The sequence below is a fragment of the Diuraphis noxia genome, unplaced genomic scaffold (genome assembly GCF_037042655.1).
Source record: "Diuraphis noxia isolate RWA-SAM2 unplaced genomic scaffold, SU_Dnox_SAM2 contig0004, whole genome shotgun sequence".
Lineage (NCBI taxonomy): Eukaryota > Metazoa > Arthropoda > Insecta > Hemiptera > Aphididae > Diuraphis > Diuraphis noxia.
This window is the reverse complement of record NW_028301714.1, coordinates 19,595,862-19,618,288: the sequence shown is the minus strand read 5'-3', so window position 1 is coordinate 19,618,288 and position 22,427 is coordinate 19,595,862. Positions and strand designations below refer to the sequence as shown.

Genomic DNA, 22,427 nt, shown 5'->3' with positions numbered 1-22,427 from the left:
CATATACTATATACTACTTATAGTGATGTTCACGCGGGGGTATTATCATCACGCGTTGAATATATGTATATAATATACTTAAACGTCGGCGAGAGGGGCAGAACTAAATAGAGACGGAGACGGTAGGGTGTGCATATATAGGTGTACAAGTATACTCAACCATCATATACTATATTATATAAAACATGTGCGTCGACAACAACTTAAACTGTCGGAGAAACTACTCGAGACGAGACTACTATACGCAGTTGGTCTTAGCCATTTCTGTAGTCCGATCGTTTAGCAGTGGTGCAGTAATGGCGTTTGACTGACGAATTTAAATATTTGCTCAAGTCGACAGCTGCTGCTGCTGCAGAAGTAGATAAGTATAAGCGTATAGCGAGTGGTAAAGCTCGAGCGGCGTCTATAACTCGCGCTAGTAAACAGAAAAAAAAAAAAGTGTGTATACCTAATGCTTGGTGCACGCTGTATTAAATGTATAATAAAATATATAGACATCGACAATAAAATATAAATCAACGCAATAACAAATTGTGGTTGAAGTATGGCTTTTGGGTATACGGGATGTTTTTCTTTGGCGGCTTACGAAAATAAAACCATTTAAGTGTTTTTCGATATTTTGATATTTTTAGTATACATAACTACATAAGTAATATCATAATATGTTAAATACATTTAATTATAGAGGTAAAGTATACTTAGCTAATATGATTTGATTTTATATACTTAATTTATTATTACAGTTATTATAATATAGGAACTATAGGAATTTCGCGTAATTTGCATATTTAGCATATTAAAATAGTACATATATTATACTTATGCAAATTAGACTTAATATATTTTAATTAATTATACTTTTAATATTTCTTCGGGTGGTCACACTGAGTGCTAAATTATGATAAGGACTTGTAATTTTTTCGAATATTTTCCGTGGACCCATATATTCCATCCAAATTGTTATTATGGTGACCTAACTACGACGACGACGACGAAGTATTGCCATCGACCGTTGAACGACGAACGAAACGCGATTAGTGCTGTGAAAGCTTTTGAAACAGCCGCGGGCCATGTGCAATATCGGGACAGTGAGTTGCATCATTAAATTATTATGTCGAGAGCGGACTGTTCCCGGGAAATGACGCTGTTTGCGATATTTCCCGCCGTGACACGATGTAACGCATACAATAATATAATGATATATAGCGTAAAATTATAATAATATTATCTACATATTATTATTCGAATGATATTGCAGCACATAAGTGTGGCTAAGCTCCATTATTTTACCCACCGCGTTTTTACTTTGCGGACGGTATATACACGCGCATAATGTTAATCGTCGAGACGAGACTACGAAACCCGAAAATGAAATAAAACAACCACCCCGGACGCACACCGCACTGTTCTGACTGCAGCACACACGCCCGCGGAACGCGCACACGTCTTGTATTTATTGGTTCCGAATGGTATGCGCTTTACGGCAGATTAGCTGCCGTCAATACGAATGGACCGTATGTGACGAGACTGAACAAACGCATCAACCCGTGAGAGGCGGATATATGCAAATCTGAGTGGTTTTTGTGTACACCCTTTACACGTGTGTGTACGTACAGACGCGGTGCATTGTGCTGCAGAAGCGCAGGGGGTTGTTATTCGGCAACTGTTTGTGAAAAAAAAAAAATACGCGGCTCTGATTCACCGATAGAAACGTGTATATTGAATAGCATAACCTTCACGAGCGACCGATCGAAATCAAAATGGTGATAAAAAAATCGAATCAGGCCCGAGTGGGTAGCTGGTATTATATTATTGTATACCTACGTATGAAACGGCCGCGGGTTCTTATACCCTTCTAGTATGTGCACTGCGACCCTGACCGTTTTAAATCAAATTCATCGTAACTGAATAAAATACGTGTACACGCGACGAACAAAGGTTAATAAATAAAGCATAAGGTGTATACCTCCATAATACCTTAATGCACAGGCGATTCATAGGTATAATACTACCCGTAGCACATTATAGTTGGACGACAACGAATAGGTCGATTCGATCAGGATCAATCGTGTCGAAAAGTTAAGACATTATCATGTAACGGATTATTTTAGTACAAATATAGTAGGTATACCTATAATTATATACAAATATCGAAATCGTAGAGTAAATAATATTTTTATGATTATTATATTATTAAGATTTATATTGATACGATAAGTTTTAATGAAAAAGTAAAGAAAAAAAACACTCGTTTTATAAAACCATTATTATAATATTATAAATTAAAGACATATTATTCGCATTATAATATTATATTATTCGTCTGACTAATTAACATAAAATGTACGTACACTTGATGATTTTCGGCTCTATTTTAATTATTATCAAAACACTAAGTTTCAGTTAGTTCTACGTTCATCATCAACACGAGCAAACTGAAAACTAGAAACCATTCCTAGGATAACTAAAAGTGTAACCATACGTATACCTACCACTCCCTCCCAAAAAACTCACTCAGACCAAACATGTTACACTTGAATAATTATTATCATTTTCTTTTTTTCAAACTCTCTAGACAATATCAATAAAAGTCTAGATTAAAGTAGTGTCGTTTGGATACTCCCTTCCATCAAGCCGTCCAGTTTAGTATATTAATCAACCATATTACTTATTGTATTGTTTATACAGATTGTATATATTTTCTTTTAATAAAATTTAAAAAAAAAACTCTCTAGACAGAGTTATGAACACATAATTTATTATCACATCATACTGGTATAAAGTATTAATAATTTTACATAAAAATCGTTATGGCTGTGTGTTAACACGATGAAAATTCAATATAACTAACTAGTACTGGCAAAAAAATATTTCACATGCAACTAATTTATTATTTTTTAAAATTTTTTCAACGAAATTAAAATATGTCACACTGAAATAATGTTATGGTTTAATATTATGTGCTAATGCAATTCCATAAGGTATGTTTCATAAGTACATTTGCGACAACATTTTCTTTTGAAGAATCCACACTTTTCTTAAAAATAAAATATTTTAAAACTAAGTTTAAAATGTTTCCAATTATTTGCGTTATATAACTTAACCTAAGTGTAATCCACTTTAAAAATAAAGTTTTTTAATGATTTATTACAAGAATGAACAATTTAAAGTAATATAAGAACTAAGTTTATTTATTTTTTTTTAACAGGGCAAAAAAATTACAATTTTTGATTTTAACATTAAAAACGCTTTATTAAATAATATATTATTTTGTATTAATATTTTCCGATTATTTGGTCTTTCTACCACTAATGTTTATGTTTGTAGTTTTTTTCGTATTACGCATGCACACACACACACACACACACACACACACTCACACACACACACACACCAATTATTTTCATATTATTTTTTATATCCATTCATCCTCTGAAAAGAGAAACAACAGATGTACAAATTAAAATACCATTTTTCTCGTAGACCATTCAATATCGGTTGATGATATATGATTAATGCACACATTCAGAATGAAAAAATATGCAACCCAGATTTTGAATAGACTAAGTATGCAAATTATAAAACTAAAATATATGGTATATCTATATTTAATAAAGCTTACATGAACAGAGGAAAATCAAATTTTAAGGACACTTTTGTAAAGTGTTGACTGTTGTAAAAACTTTACACCATTTTTGAAAACACTTTGTTCCTCAAACAAATCTATATTAAAGCTTATTTGGTACGTGTAAAAAATAAGAATATAAAACAAATCCAAAACAAATCAAACTTTTAAATTTGTTGTGCGTGAAAAGCTTCAATATTATATACATAATATGTATATTGAGTATAAAGGTACCTACTCCATATACATAATATGTATATTGTTTAATATATATAGGTTCCATTCCATCTATTCACAGTGAAACACATCATAAAGGTTTTACAATTTAAAAAAAGGTTGTTACACAAAATGTCTTCCACGAATGAGTATAAAATGTTTTATATAGCGTTTAGATACCACCATCATTGATTAAATACTAACATACACTATAATATAATCAATGATGCCATCAAGTTTGGATGGAAAATCTCAAACCAGTGTTGTAATTATTACAAACACCACACAACAACAATTATTATTTATTTATAATTGTATCTTCAAAATGTTTTTCATTATTTTTATGTTACGAAAAGGTCACGTAGATACACGGGATCAATGTAGGCATTTTATACTGCACATATGTGGACAAAAGGAACCCGTGCGGAAGTGTCATTCTGCACCAGACAGTTGTAACATTTGCGAAACGTGCGTTCGGTTGTTTTGGTATGGTACGCAATTTGGGACGATTCCTTTTTCGATTTAAAAATTATAGTCATGCTTACATAAATATGTGTGTGTGTGTGTGTGTGTGTGTGTGTATATATATATATATTACAGTTAATAAATCGTGTTAAACGATAAAAATATGTATAAAGAGATGTGTGATTTATTATGCGAACACACACGAACGTTATAAAATATTATGTTTCTTGAATTCTAAACGCGATTTCGCACCGGGAGCGATACTGAGAGATTTCGGTCTTTCGAATTATACATTTTATTCGCGTTACGTCGTTGTACAGTGTTAGTCCCTACCTACGTTATGTGTGAACGACTCGCTAAAAATTAAAAACAATAATTCTTATGAAAACACAACTGCGGTAAACAGTCACATACATATTATAGCAATGAAATAATAATAATAATTTATTGGCTCTAGTGGCATACTATTTTATTCGGGCGAAAATTCGTGTAAGCACATTATCATAATATTATATTTATCAAACCCGGTATGACGATACATATAATATAAATACATTATTATTGACGTTTACTGGTCGTGAATAAAAAGAGAACAGATAGGGAGAGGAATGCCGTTTTAACTCCTGCAGGCATATTCGGATATACCCGCTCTTCGTGCCGTCCCTGGTCGCCAAGCCACGAATCCTCCCCCTATACGTGTACATAATAATATATTAAATTAGTATCTATATACTACGAATTTTCTTCTGTATTTCTATATACTTATCTCGTCTGCACGCACAACCGAGCCCCGCACCCTATATACACCTAAGCGTGTATAATTAAATATGTATGTACATGTGGGTTATATTATATATACCTGGGGGACCGCATTCGTTATAGCGGTCGTTAATATTATATTATTTTGGAGCAGTGGTGGTTTTTGGACGCGGCCGGATAATAACAGTTACGAAAACCCGACATCACGACGGGCGTGTTATATATATATAATTTATACATATATACATACAATGTATAGAAGAGTATTGTTTTTAAAAGCCTATTCCGCACACTCGGCGACGGATTATTCGCCATAATAATAATAATAATAACAACAAGGGCCACACACTGCACACAGCGTCGCTGCACACGTATCGCCTATATATATATATACGTATATAATAATATTATTATTAATATTACAGGCTGTGGTATTTGGTTTATTTTTTGCAGGGACAAGCAAACGGCATTTACGCTGCACCGGGGGAGGTTTGTGAGAAACTCACCCTGTGTGGTGCCCTAGCCACGTCCCTACTTCAGCTCGGTAGTTCGCAGTAACTCAGAGTTAACGACGGTAGTGGTGGAAAAAAAACCCGCAGGACCACTATCGAGACGCAAACACGCCCCCGCACGGCCGTCTTGTTATTTCCGTGTGGTGGGGGGGGGAGGGTGCAGTGCAGCGAGTATTTTTCACGGCTTCCCGAAAACACTTCCGTGCAACCGCAGAAGATCGCATACGGTGCGCATAAATCACAGGTGTATATATATATTATATATAGTATATACATACAAACGACCTACCTGCGAGGTGACTCTTTTTCAGTTTTTTTTTTCTTATTTCGATCCGATGTTCGAAAACTTTCCGGTAGTTCGCCATACTATCATTTCCACATTCCGTCCCTGTTCACCCGATAAAACTCGGCTTGACACCTTCCACCTTGCCGATGAAAAAAAAATTACACACGTGCGTCGTATATATCGTCCTGTCACCTGCCGATAATGCCGACGAGAGAGGAACGGATAAGCCGCAGACTTTGCCCCGTAAAATGAAATCATTTTACTGGCCGGTAAATTGTCGTTATATTCGACACTTAAAATAAATAATATGGCTTAGAATAAACCCGAACGACCGATAACTTTTGAATCACATGGATCCTGAGAATCGGATTGAGACGAACACGATAATATGGGTTGAGATCTGGTGACAACAATATTGGTTTTAAATGTTTCTCCTCGCGATGGCGATATAACTGATGCCGATTGATTTATTAATTATTATTTTCTCGCAGTCTTGCAATGCGGCGCGTGTTATATGTATATTATTATCATTTGCACTCACTTCGAATCTTTTAACATGATATTAAAATTGATGAACATAAAGCTGGATATCCACAACGTAATGATCCTAAAAATCATACGTAATCATGTGGATACGAAATTACAGTGATATACGTTTATTTTATTAAGAATTATGTGATAGTATCACAATAAAGTTTTAATTTAAAATTATTTAAGTTAGGACAGTTTAAAATCTGACTCGTGACTTAAGATACTAAAACGTAATAAGAAGTTTATATATGTATAATGTGTATATTATATTGTAATAGAAAATTGTGTAGTTTAAACGGAACAAAAACTAAAATTATATTTAAGAAATACAAAACGAATTTCCATAAATTATAATAGAGGCATATACCAATTGCATCAACGGACTACTATTAATAATATTCAACTGTAAACTCGGTTTATTTGACAGTGTGCGAAAGCAATAATAATTTTAATACGTTTGAATGTTGTTGTTTGCGTAAAAGTCGCTCTATCAGCAATGCGATGGAATTGAACTCGTATTATATATAAACGGTTGCAGGCATCAAATTGGTATATTATATAATCAGTGACGTTTCGACGTTTAATGTTTGCTCGTTTACGATACGGACATTAATTACGCATCCTTTGTAAATCCACATGAATATAATATATAATACACCGACTATATATTAATATACTATATGGTCTATGAATGGGTGGGCTGTAGTATTTGAGTAGGTGCCTATAATAATGTCCATTCCAACAAAATTCGCGTTCGCATAACGCTGAGATAAACTACTAATGTTACGCTTGGACGATCATGATCACAGCGTGTGGTTTTTGCTCGTCGTGCATGCAGCGCGTGTCTTTTAATCTTTTTAGCTTTGAATAAGTTCCACCCCGACTGCAGCTTTGAGCTTCGCAGATAACAACACGTATCATGATCATACAGCACCGACGAAATCTTCGGTTTGTATAATGTTATTATTATTATACCACGCTGTAGTTGTGTCGAACTTTTTGTTTTATATTTGTTTCTGAACAATACTACGATTATTTACAAAACTGCGTTCACTTCTTCACTAGTAACCCTTGTCACGGGTGATTAAAAGTGCAACGCTTTTGCGCAAAACAAATCGCGTTTTATTCTTCTGAATTGGTCACTGTGACACTGTTTCACTGTTTGCCTACTTTCAACTTTAGATACTAAGGGGAACGATAAATGTATTAATATTGTTTTTAGTCTTAACATTGACACTCGTCATCATAGACTTTAAACTACATTGTCGTGACAAAATAATATTTTTTACTCGTAGATTTCGAATTTTAAACATCGAGCTGTGCGAAATGGTATAATGTACATAATATTATATTATATATCGTGTCATTGACTTACCACATAACATTCAGCGTTTGCCGTTTTGTAGTAAGGGCTTAGAGCTTTGGATGTGTTTCGTCTTATCATCCGAACCTCAACGTACATGAGTAATAGTAAAATAGTAACAATAATAATAATTGTTCACATTTCGATAGAACCGAAATTCACAATACTGCGGGCGTTATAAATATAGATATTATTTTTTTTACGGTATTCTCGGTTTTTTACGGTCACATTATCATAATAATAATAAAAATAATACGCAATGTACAAACCACAGAACCGGACGGAGACATACACACAATGGAAGGAAATAAATATTAACGGATACGGCAATAGTATTATAGTCAGTCGAGAATTGTTTCAGTTTTTATTATTATTATTATAATAATATTCATTTTTTTTCCTTTAACCCCCCGGTTAATTCGTTCGCGGAGACCTATACATACCTATATAGTTAAGCATCAAGCGTGCGTGCGTTCGTGGGCTCGATCACGCTGGTGAGGGGGCGAGGGTTATAAGAACTTTATCGTTCAAGAACAATACTTTACGACTGCGACAGGGTAACAGAGGCAATAATAATAATAATAATAATAATAATATTATAACAGTAATGACGACGACGACTATAATAACAATAATAATATCTGGCGGGTGGTATTTGCAGTTGTATTCGGTAGCAGAGGTAAGCTTATATTATATTACGTACAAAATATGATTTATGCTATTATTATTTTCACACACGAAGAACCACACAATAACACCGTTGTCACATATTATTATTATTATTTGCAGCAACCTGCTATTTCGCATTTCCATGTCAGTTGCACGCCACCCGCACGGCAAATTCGTCGGTAAACAATTATAAAATATACATTATAATTCGCACATCGTATGGCGCACACTGAGCACTCCGGTGTATCGTGTTACCTGCGTACCTATTAGTATTTCTTTTGCTTTTAAAACAATAATATTACGATCGGTGTTAATATTTTTACAAGTTTTGTTGTTGTCGTCGTTTTCGTTATTGTCCTCGTCACCAGTGTAATTTAAATTTAATTTTTGAAAACACAACGTCAACTTAACAAGAACCCAGTATATTTGTATTGGTTATTGTTCGCTATTGCATAATACATATAACAGTACAAAATGAACACGCACGACGAATGTGCGTAGAAAAGTTGTTACTTTTTGCCAAAACATCGAAACGTAAAAAAATGTTCACAAACCTCTTGTTTCTAAACCTAAGGAAAACATCATCTCTATTCACATAATATTATACAAAAACCCAAGCGTCTTTGCGGGTATAAATTTGAACTGTTCTTGGAAATCGAAAAGTCGTTATTTACAAGCATTTTTTATATTATTATTATACATGTACTATGTACAAACGGTGTGGCGTTGTGTTGTTTCAAGAATAAAAATGTATATTTATACATAAATCAGAAGAATAAAACTACACACGACTCTTTTCCTATTACTGCACTGTGAAAATAACTTTTTATGTTTCCACCGGTTAAACACATTTAAGTAAATTACGTATTAAATTTGATGAATAAATAATTTTTTTCAATCTCTATGTTTAATAGAATATTATGATTTTATCACAAGTTGAGCATTTTACTAAACAACGTTAGCCCTTTAATATTATGAAATAGAACGCATTAAGAGTTTTTTTTTTTTTTTTGTTCTCGTTGTATCATCAAAATTGAATGCAGAAGTTTTTTTAGTCGAACCTTTCGTTTAACATTTATTTACGTGTTATATGTCAAAAAAATTATTTAAAACAAATTAAAAAATAAACTAAATGAAATATATTTTAAACTGTTTAATAAAAATGTGATGATGATATCATGAAATTATTGGAATACATTTTTACAATAATTTATGAAAATATAATTTTTTCAACAAGGATTAATAAACTATAATATACTGTAATAATTATGAATTCTACGAAATCTACTGTTTACCATACCACCACGATGATAAAATAATTTACACTCACTGAACTTTTTTCGGAAATTCGTTCCATCAACAAATTTGAGTACCTAGTATGATTAAATATGAATACAAGTCATGACAAAAACGACAAAAACTTTTAAACCAATAATATTAGCTAACTGAATTGAGTCAATAATTTCTGAAGATATCACAAACCACGCTAAACATAATAATATTATTATATATTATATAATATACGAAACAATAATTTTACTCCAAACTAGTTTTCCCATTTGACACTTGATAAAACTTTAAGCTAACAACTTTAAGGGATTAAATTACATCTAAATCGCCCGTACGGTTCTCATTCGTTCGATAATAGTTTCCCTTTTTCATTTTCGTCCGACCACTTAGGTAATTATTTCCAAGCGACAGACTTTTCATCCCCAACGTCATAACTACGTATACGACAACAATATTTTGAACCCATCAAATGCGTTGAAAAGTCATGTGGCACGAAATCTATTTGCTTCGACAACCGATGCTGCACAGGTCGAAACGCAATAGCTTCGAATTATTGTGTTGCGCACGAGTGGTATAATATGTTTCATTAGCTTTTATTTATGTCCATTGAACAACGTTTGATAATCCAATAATATCGTTTAAAGTTTATCTTGACTTGGCTTATTAGGTATTAACTAACGTGAAAATATATTTACCCGGTCGCGCAAATGAGAAATATTGGCAGATGCTACATTTTAGGTGAAACGAAATTAACTGCGATCCATTCGCAATTTTGACCGATGCATGGGAACTTCCTGGGGAGATTATTCGAAGGATACTCCGGTCCGAGAAATTCTGAAATACTCCCTATTAATTATAATATGATTTGTACCTATTTATATGTCTACTCGAAAATCAAATTTCTCACATTCATAAATGATCGAGAAACGTCCACAGCCTCGATTTTACCGATACATCATACATGGAACAAATTATAATTGTTTCGTAGCTTTTTGCACGATTGAAAGGTAATTGATGAAATATTTGAATGAAAACGTTAAAATCTAAAACTTAAAAATTAATTAAAATTGGTTTCATACTATTATAACTTTGGTAAATGATTTGTTTCGGCGCACTAATAAGCACATAGTGCCGTACATTTTCTGAACAACGGCTTGAACATAAATATCAAACATTTATATATTAACATTATAAATAAATATTGTGTTTGACTTTTGTGAAAATAATGAAATAACGTAAATTTAAAAAAAATGTTCAAACGAGAATTATATTTTTAAAGTATAAATATATAAATGAAATAAATAGATCAAATAAGAATAATAATTATTACATGCACGAGTTATAATTACTCATGTAATATATAATAATTACAAGTAAAAATAAATGTTCTATTGTATAACATCCATTATCTAAGTTAGATTTAATTAAAATTTAAAAGCCTTGACCAGATATAAATATTTAAAACATCATATTTTTTGTGATATCATTTAAATTGTGACTCTTGACGACTTTCAGATGGTAAATAAAATGATTTTAAAACGAAAAAAAAATCAAAGCAAATAAATATCACATTTTCATTTTACACACATATATACGTCCAACAACTCGCCATTTCTCGTATTGCCTACTTTAAATATTATTTAATAGGAGTGAGTTTTGAATGTAGTCGAGCCTGCATGTTACTTTCATAAATTCAAAAATTGAATACACGTTGACAATAAAGTATAAACTATAAGAAAAAAAATATGCGTTAAACACTTTATATCCTTTTGTAAATTTTCATCGTAAACGCTCATATGCGCTAATGCTTTACAGCGTCGGTATGATAAAAAATAATTTCAATAATAATTTTATATTTATTGGAGGTATCTATATACTTTCAGTATTTATATAGGTACTGAGTATATTATGTAATATAATATCGTTGGTATGCAGACATTTTAAAATTACAAAACCGTTTGTGTAGTATAAATGTACAGTTCACTGGTGATATAATGGTTTTCAGCGAATTTATCACGGGATGAAATAATATTTTGTTCGATTAAAAACTATAAAAATACATGGCCACATAGAATTTGAAACTCGAAGAACCGTTAAAATCAATAATACAATTGTTATTATATGACCACAGCAAAGCTAATATTTGAAAATGTGAAAAAATTTGTAATAATATGCTTTCCTACTTTATAGACTTTTGTTCACAGCATTTATCAACAGTGTACGCAGATGTATCCTCAAAATATCAAGTTCAATTAAATCGTCGAAGTAATAATGATTTGGTATGATATGGTTTTTACTAGGTAAACACGGAACACGTATGTTGTTGTGTTCCATAATGTTGCATTAGTAAAAAAAAAATGCATTAATATATTTAGTCGCCCTAACTACAAGATGGTGTTATTGAAACTCACCGTGACAAAATTCCCATCCTACGCGAGATTTACCACGTCAGTATTAAACTAAATCCAAGTCTTGTTATATTTTATTATATACTATAGGCATAAGTGACAAGTACACAAGTGCACAATTCTAAATTTATGTTTCGTAATAAAACTGTATGTAATATAATGTATAATGCACGAAACAGAGGTTCAATACCGCGCTGTTTTTAATACAAAAATATGTAGGTTTTTGAATGTACTTTAAGCGCTGTTGAAAACGAACATTCTAAAACAGACCATCTCGTAAAGGGCTTTAATTGCTTTTGGATTGTTATAATTAATTTAAAGAAAAAAAATAAAATTGTTTTTGTTTTCCAATACCGGTTTTAAGGTAGGATTGAAATATTTATGTATATACCATAGAAAAGATTCATTTTAAACGAACTTTATGATTTAATACTATCAATCGATGATGAAATAATGTTTTTCTTTAAAGGTGCCAACAATCAATTTCGGATGCATGGAATCATAGTACCTATAATAAGAAAAATACTAAGAAAAAAAAAAATAATAAATTCTTTTCAATCTGCTTTACTGACTAAAAAGAATACACAAGTAATCACGTCAAAAACAAATATGGTATAAAAAACAAAAAAAAAAATAGTTTTTTGCATGGTCTTAATAAAATTCCATTGTCTATACAAAGATTATAAGAAAAGTAGTATGTCATAAAAAAAAAAGTATTTGCCTTAACTGTTTTGATAGATAAACGTTCAAAATAATAACGATACTATATTCTCGTAAAACATTTCTATATATTATTATAATGACAATAAACGAGAAGTGCATTAGTTGCGATTTTAATAGCTTAGACAGGCCGGGTTGAACGTGCATATGACAAACGCACAAACTCGAACTTCCGCTGACCCTAGCTGGATGGTGATATGCTCCCTTGGACGAATTCTGATTCTTTTGATGCTTAGTATATTATATAATCTCTCAGACCAAATGCACTTGAAATGGATATTATTCCTGTCAAGCGAACGTAGTTGGATGGCTGCCAAATAATGTTTTTCGTTTAGACACACAAAGCGTTTCATCGAGAAAATTTAATATACATTCTGTACCAAACGGCTGCTAGTAAATCACTGAACATTTACCAGCGCTTGTTCTCATATTTAAATAACATCTTAATGGACAGCAGAGGAAATTTGATGTCAAAAAGGTTATTATCAACGGTACGTTTTCAGATAAACAAAAACTAAAAAAAAAGTAATCCGGAAAGAATTATCAAAAACATTATAAAATGTTAAATATGATTAGACATTTTTTTCATATTTTTTTCATATTATTTTCGTATAGGTATGAACTGAATAGACATATTTGTATAAATTTATTAACAAACAAATTGATTTTGATATATCTGATTAAATATTATATACGTATTATACTAATAGACAATGTGGTTGTTGTGGGTTAGGTGATTATAAATAATTGATAATCCACAAATTTGTTAAAACAATTTTTTTCTGTAACGTAATACTAATAATATATTGATGATTGATAGTTTTCTCTTGTTTTGAAGTAGATCTCATTCAGCTGTACTAAAACTTATGAAATTAAAATTTACTTAGATAAAAATTGAAGCTCAAGTGTTTCATGAAATGTTATTTTAATTTTAAAATGATTCATTAAAAGTAGAAACTGTATTAAATATTACATTTGGCTATAACTGATAAGAAAGTTTATACTATATGACAGTATATGCATACTTGACATTGGAAAAATATCTAGTATAATATAAACAGATAACTCGCCGGAAAGTTTGAAATTCTTTCAATAGTTAAGGAGTAAGGACCAGTAAATGGAAAACTTGGTCAGAACTATAATGGAAACGGGTAATAGATAGGATAAGTTAAATTGATTGCCAAACCTTATAGATGTGACTTAAAAAAATTGGCAGAGTGATAGACAATATTCTGTGTTTAAATAAAATACATTATAAAAAAAAAAAAAACTTGACATCAAAATGTCTTCACGATAGTAGAAAATAAAATACAATACAAATTCTTTCTATACAAATACGCAACTCAGTCAATTTTTTAAGAATCCCTTTTAATGTGCCATTAGAATAACTATCGCATAATCACAATAATTATATTATAAACGCTTTAAATTATAATAAGTTCAAGAGTGTTTGATTTAAGAACAATCTGGAAACCACATAATAATAATGATAATATTAAATATACATTATTGACAACGAAATCTGAGAGGAAGGTAATAATATGATTATTCTGCGACGAGATTGTGAAATGAAGATGACATTTAAGTTGACTCTCAGCTGTAATTACTGAGAAAATCTAATTTGGCTACCAGATTTTCGTGATGGCGTCAGCAAGTTACATCATATACTATATAATAACATAATACTAACTGTGCGGTACTCAACACGGTGATAATAAATAGGTACACCGTGATATAAATTACTTTTAACGGACTCATTATGTTTTTATAGAACCATTATAAAACGTGTATTGTTTCGTTTACATTGATTATGAAAAATATACCGCAATGTATTTTAATCATCGACAAAATATATAGGACGCATAACATTATATAATATTAATTTTAAATTTTAATCTCTATACGGTAATCTGATCCAGTCTCAAAATGATTCAAAAGAACTGATCTGTACAATAAATAAAATAAAATTCATTATTCGTAAATTGTTTAAAACAGTTTAAACTGAATTAATTATTGGTTTTATCAAGTACCTACTAATATCTTAGAATCTATATAGAATCACAGTAAAAACCCTTCATAAACTACGTATAAAAATGGTTAAGTAAAAGAAAATTAGATCTTTAAGCACTATAAGATGTATATCATGAATAAATGCTAACTAAGTATATTTAATTTATGTTAACTTATTTTGTTTCAATAATTTATTTACTTGGCGAGGAATTATTTTTTAAAAGAAACAAAGTAAATACAACTATTTTTATGATAGCTCAGCGTAGACTATCGTGGCGATTATACCAACGTCGCAGTTGTACGCAATGTGCGAACAGTTATACGCTATAATAACACAACATTCTATAATATACGCGATAGTTAAAAACGACACTACGACAAAGAATTGACAACGACGGTTGATAACGAATGAAACGCATGTTTGTAACTTAATTTCTAATAAACGTAAGATTTTGATGATTATTACAAAATCACATTCTACACAACATTGCTGATGTTTTGGAGTTTATCTACTAGAAATTAATTTATGCATTAGAAAATAAGTTATGTTGTATAAAAGATTTACCTGTATTCTACACAGTTTAAATGTGTAACTCATACTTCGATATACTATACACATATCGTCGTGCAGCAATATTTTTTCACTTAGTTACTTAGATCGTGTCGTGATCGTGACGCTGGATTAAGTTTTGCTTCTCCAGTAAAACCATTAACAATTGAAAACAAAAATTAGAAATTAATTAAAATATTTACATTACAATGATATTATTATTTAGGTACACTTCCAACAAATTTTGTATTCAAATGCGATATGCGTTTAAAAATACATAGCTTCACGCCTATTTTATCATAGACAATCATGGTACCTATATCTTATAGAAGAAATAAATGCATCACAATCAGTACTACCTCTCGAGGCATTCTAATCCAGTAAAAGTAACTAAAAAAATGTATTTATAAAGGTATGTATGTTTTTGAATACATAGACGACAACGTATACGAATTTTAGTCATCCTAAATGATGGATCTCGAAAGCCGATATGGGATAATCGTGGACCTCGAACGAGATTGGACAGATTAAAAAATTCCATAGAGATTTGCGTGGTAATGGTATAGGCGTATGTGTGTGTTAGTGAGAGAGAGTGAAAGTGGTGGCAGCGATGGTATTTGGATGCTAAAAGAATGTAGTGGGAGAGGTTAGTGGGGCAGAGAAAAACCGTGAAATATGGCCGTGCACGGTTTATTGGATTGACCGGAATGAGAGAGACGCGGGGTCATCCATCACCCAGAAAGGGGTCCTCCATTACCCGAGCTCTCTCTATATTTATATGTATATGTGTAGAGCACAAAGAGGGGTGAAAAATATTAAACTCGTGGAAATATAATATAAAAACACGGAGTCGTGGATGAAGGGGACGGTGAGAGATAGTGATGAAGAGATTGAGAGAGAAATTTCGATAAAAAAAGTTTGACTTTCATTAAAAATTTCAAACAGATGTATATGATATAAATATAATATTATACTCATGCATGTTTGAGTAAAATTCATATTATAATATTTATATGCATATAGGTTATGTGAAAATATTATCATGATCAGTAAAACATATTTTAGTAATGACAGAGGAAGGCGTACAACTAAAATGTTCAAATGACGAGTAATATATTTTAAGCGTTAAGAATTAAGGACTTGGCGTGGAAAGATCTCTCATTGATACTCCAGTTACTAATTTCTACTGTAGAACAAATTTCATATTTTTAGTCTTTGGCATCGATATCATTTCTTACTTAAGATTCACCTTCGCCTCTGCCGTTACACTTCGTGCCTGAAGCTTTTAAACGTCAAGTGAAATTTTCATTTTGACGTCGGAAGTCACATCAAATATTCGTCATCGTAATTCAATTGCGGTGAACAGACTAGTACAGTACATATTATATATATCAGCGATGTAGAGTATATCTATTATATACGAAGCATGTAGGTGCGATGGATAGAGAAAGTGTGTCGTTGAGAGAGGTAGAGTGGCTGTGAGATGGAAAAGGAGACAGAGTGAGTCACATAGTATTAGCATCGAAGGGGATCACATTCGTCGCATAATGGTGTTTTTCGTCCCGAACGACTTTTATGGTTTATTTAAATTTTTCACTTCACCCTAAACTATAGTTTTATTTTTCCTTTCTTACTTTACATAAAATAGAAAATAAACAAAGTTTGTTTTAAAAATCACTTTGATGAACGCACATTAAAACGCAATAGTACAGGGGTCCGCTTTTGTCACAGCTAGTGTACGCAATTTTTACGACCTCCGCGGTGCAAACATCGATTATCAAAAACACGGGGTTCGAAACTCGAGAGTATAGCATTTTTTTTTTTTCAGAAGATAATATTTGATTTTTACACATGCAAAACAATATGACATAAACGTCACATCAATCTTATGCCAATCCGCAATTAAAGGAAAGCATAGATTTAGTTGTTAAGTATACATAAAGGTAAAGTAGTTTTATTTAATTAAATATTAAAATAATGTTAGAAACAAAAAAAAATATTTATGCTAAGATTTTTAGTTACACTGACATTATTGTGACACCAAAGTGCCAAACTGTGATTTTTAAATCATACATTTTCTTTGTTTTCATTGTTTAAAAACGTTTTGTTGGTTAATTAGTCATTATGACAATACAGAGACCAACAATGGTTTTAAATGTTTTAAATCCCTCTTTTTCGTTAACAACTATTAAATTTGCCAGTGCAATTTAAAACGAGACTATAATATTATTATTTATATGTGGTTTACTTAGGATAAATTTCATGTTACACTATACATATTATTACTTATTCATTATTTATTCGAATTTTATTTTTATTACCATTATTGTTGACACTTATTATTTATTATAGCGGTATATTTGTATTGGACAGTTTAAATTGAAACCATTACGACTCCATTTATCGGCATTTAATTTTCTGTAAGTTTGAGATTATTCAGAGCTAAAATTACCAATTATTGGCCATTGACATACGTGGTGATAATAACGTTTTTGCTTAATGCCATTAATGACAATTTACTATAATATGTATTATAAATGTTCTAAAGAATCTGACTTGAAAAAAAAAGTAAAAATCTTTTATCGTAGACTCATTCGCCGATAGTTCAATATAAAAAAACGTGACACTTTACTTTTGTGAACTGATGACGATTGACAAGAAAGAGACCCTCTGAAAGGAAATGAAAAATAAACTTTACGTTTCCTAATGACGCATTTCTGAGTGTGAAGCATAATGATTGGAAATGTACAAACGTTTATCGGATTTAGTTTTTTTTTTCAATCAGAATAATTTAATAATAAGGTATAAAGTATATATTTGGACTTTTATGCATACAAAGTTATTGTAGTTTATTTTTTTGATAAGCATCATTATTTATGTCCTTGACATAATATCTTTCTTTGTTATTGATTGTTTCGATATAATATTACATTTAATAGATTTGAAACTAATTGTAAAGCAATATGTAGTTATTAAATGTATATATTTTATGAAGTATCCAAATAATGGAAAAGTCATCCTTAATTAGACTAAACATTGAATTACAGAACCATGTTTACTCAATTAAAAATGTATCATTCAATTGATATTTACAACAGTATTAACTTCAACCTATACAATTTTTTAATAACGTTTAATACAATTAGATATTTAAAATATATTTTTTTTTCTTTAGCCACAATATAATTTGATTAGTAAATAACCGTTTATTATGTGGTATAGATTACTTCCAAATAAATCAGAGGGCAGACTAATATCATGTACAAAACTTTTTTATAGGTGTACAAATTAATAAAATAAATAATTGATGTGAGTGTGTGTTTTATATTTTGTTATTGAAATTTATGAAAAATATAACATTATAATCATTTGTAACAATGAGAAAACAGAAAACAGAACACATTAATGTTATTATTGTAGAACGTAATGTACCTATTTTGCCTATTTAAATCGCCGTGTTATTAATATTTAATATTTAGACGCATTAAACAAAACTAAACATGGGGAAATAAGAATTTGATTAAAAGTTATCGTATTATGTATGATAAAATATATATATATGTAAAAACTCACCTGAATAAACGTTTATTGTTCACCTAAATGTTGAAATTTGGTATACGTTAATAACACCATACAATATATCTGAAACAAATAAAAATGAAATGTTAAAAATTGGTAAAAGTTAATTCATTCAAACAGGTGAAATTTCATAATAAATAAATAATAATATGGAATACCAACAAAGATAGCTGGTGAAAGCAAGTATTACTATGAATTTAACAAATAAAATATGTTCGACGCCAGCGGTTTGTTAGAATTTTTGCAATTCGCGTACGGTTTTTTATGAATACCACACAGAAAAAAAGAAAAATAAATAAAAAAAAAAATACGACCAAAGGAAAGGACGGATAAAAACGATTATGCCTATTGTGAGACTTGAGTGTACACAATACGGTCAAGAAGTTTACCGCATTTCCAGCTCAATGGCATTTGGTCTTTTTATCCATCCACATTGTGAAGTTTTGATACGACAACAACGAGACGGATTGAAATTTGTATTTAACGATTTTCTTTTTTTGGATTAATGTTAAAAATCCTTTTAAAAATCTCACATTATTGTGGGCCTTAAGCTATTAAAAGTATAAAAAAATACATAGTAACCCTAAACTTTATATATACTTACAATGGATGTAAATTTCTTAAATTGCATACATTAATTTAATATATTAAAACACTTTGTTGGATAATTGGTTCACTGAATACTTTTAATTTCCATTATTTATTTTACCATTTATACCATAATATTTTTGATACCACAATATAGGTCTCAATCGGTTGGATTTCGAGAAAAAACATAGTAACTTAACGTTATAATACTGAGACATTAACACCTCATCAACTGAAATCTTATCCCAAAGGATTCTTACACATGATGCAATGCGTGTAAAGTTAATTTTATTTATAATGTGCGCTCAATATACTACGCATATTTCCCCGGTGGCCACTGCAAACGACTTGATACCTATAAAAAATAATGTAAAAGAAAAAAAATGATAACCATTACCTTATCACGATAGAGACGAGAGTGTTTTAAGATGATTAAATTTTACGTATCTCGACGACAATAAATTATAATATAACGAATGGACAATATAATATAAGGGAAAATATAATTAATTTAGAAATGTTAACCAGTATAAAAATACGCACACGCAATTGGGAATTGCATTTCCAAAGACCGTCCAGTCGTGCAGTCGTATTTCATGCTCACGAGGGATTTGTGTTTTTTAACCAATCATAACGAAATAAAAGTTTCAGCGACCTAACAAGTTGAGAAAAAAAAGTATTATGATAATATTCAGAGAATTAAGTTAAAAGCGTGTTACTTTTTCAACGAAAACATCCATTTAGCTTACATTATTTATGCAGATAATTTATTCAGCTGTTCAAATAAGTTTGTAAAGTTTTAACAACTCGATGTAAAAATAAAATGAAGAAAATCACGCTACGCAGACCTTAAAAGGATTTTACTATACACACCTTTGGCTATGTGTGAAAATATCATAATCTAACAGTTTCATTTTCTTTTTTATTCATTTTTCTACCATTACTCAGCATTGTCGATTTCGCGTGATACATCATCAGCGTTGGTTTGTATTTTTAAATTTTAATCCGTGTAATACGAATTGAATAATGCTTTTACGACATTTATTGAATTATCATTATGCAAAGTGTTTCACTGATTGTATGCCGTACAATTTTGCATAATGTAATAAATAGGTACGCAGCGTGGACGATTTTATATCTGATGAGTTAAATCGGATATGTTTTGCAGTAATATATAGTTCTTTATAAATCTATTTATTATAAACACAATAGGTTATATTATAAGTTATAACACTTTTATATTGTGTTCTGCGTTACTATTATTTATTTTTCATGAAACGTGTCATATTGAATTTGCTTTACGAATAATATTATAAATAATGATTTCAGTTGTACAATAATCAGTAGAAAATCGAACCGGTAAAATCTCAACTTATTTAATTAAAAACAAATAATTTGCAATAAAAACGACTTTGTGACCAAACTTTTACTGCTTTTTATTTTTAAATTGATTTCACTCAGCAAACTAACTTTTTACTGTAGATTACACTTGAATAAATTAATATTTTGAACAGATTTCCGTGTGGGCTTAATTTTTTAGATTTTTAGCGGAGAGATATTTATTCTCAATGTTATTATTTATAAAATATTGATGACTTGAAAATATTGAAAACAATTAAAACTAAATAATGTTCTGTTTTATTAAGTCCATGAATTTACAACTCCATTTTAATTAATAAAAGCTATGACTGAATAAAAAATTGAACAATTCATACATGATTTCTCTTTATACTTTGACTTTGAAAATATACTTTTGAATAAAAGTATGTACTAGTGTGTTAACGAGCAATATGTGTTGAATAAACATTAATTATAAATTGTATGCGCAAGAGGTATAGGAAATAAAGAGTGTGCACTTAAATAATAATGATAATTTTTTAATTTAAAAATATGAAAATTGAAATAATGAAAAAAACTTTTATATTCAAACTTCGAGACATATTCGTATTATTTTAATTATTATTATTTAATGAGATAAAAACGCTAAATATATAATAGGCAGTTTTGTAAATTTTTTCAATTAGAAGCTTTTGAATATATTTAATTTTTTTTTTATACTCAAACTCACGTGAAATCTGTGTTACTAATTTCAATTTTGTGAAGTATCACATCGAAACTCATCGATAAAAGGCTTTAAATAGGTCGTGCATTATATATAAGATAGGATGAGTTGTTAGAAATCTCAGGTGGTCATCAATTTTAAACCTTAATGTTAAAAGCGGTGTAATAGTGATAAACTGTGTCATCCGCACCACGTTAACTTTCAAAAGCGTTTATCAAATTTCAGATATTTTTTACTAGACATTTTAAAACTAATACACGCGTTTTATCGCAATTGACAAAGTTTAAATCCAATATATTTAGAAGCAATTTGCTCGATGGTAGATTTGAATCATTTATTTATGTTTAAATCCGTACATAAAAAAACTTATATATATATAGTGGAAATAGTGCTGAGATTACATATTTTAAGGGTGAGTTCCAAGAAAAAAAATTAGGGCTTTGATTAATCGACAGGTGAGTAACATCTGCATCCCTTAAGAGGGGTAGATAAAAATCATAAAGGGACACGGAGAATCTTCTCAGTAAGTAATTTATTCGTTTAAATGGTTCAAAAGTACATTATCGATTCATATAAAAATAATGATAATAATAATAATAAAATAAAATAAACACAGAGCTGGCCAAAAATGCATTTTTCTAAGAGAACCTAGACAGGATGTGGATCAAATGATAAAGGAGCTTCTATTCCAATGGCTTCAGTGGTGTAGCTATTAGAGCTTGACTGCAGAGGCGAGTGGTGCGACGGCAGTGGCTTAAAAATTCAGGCGAGGGTGACAAGATAAGCCAAGTCGA

At 30.4% G+C, this 22,427-nt stretch overlaps 1 protein-coding gene across 1 annotated transcript in view; it reads right to left on the bottom strand.

Annotated features, from left to right (window-relative positions):
- Sema2a (Semaphorin 2a) overlaps nucleotides 1-22,427 on the bottom strand; it is a 384,224-nt gene that overhangs the window by 287,780 nt on the left and 74,017 nt on the right. The window contains exon 2 of the mRNA XM_089225342.1: nucleotides 18,978-19,046. The gene's annotated coding sequence lies outside the window, so the exon portion shown is untranslated. The remainder of the gene's footprint in view (nucleotides 1-18,977; nucleotides 19,047-22,427) is intronic.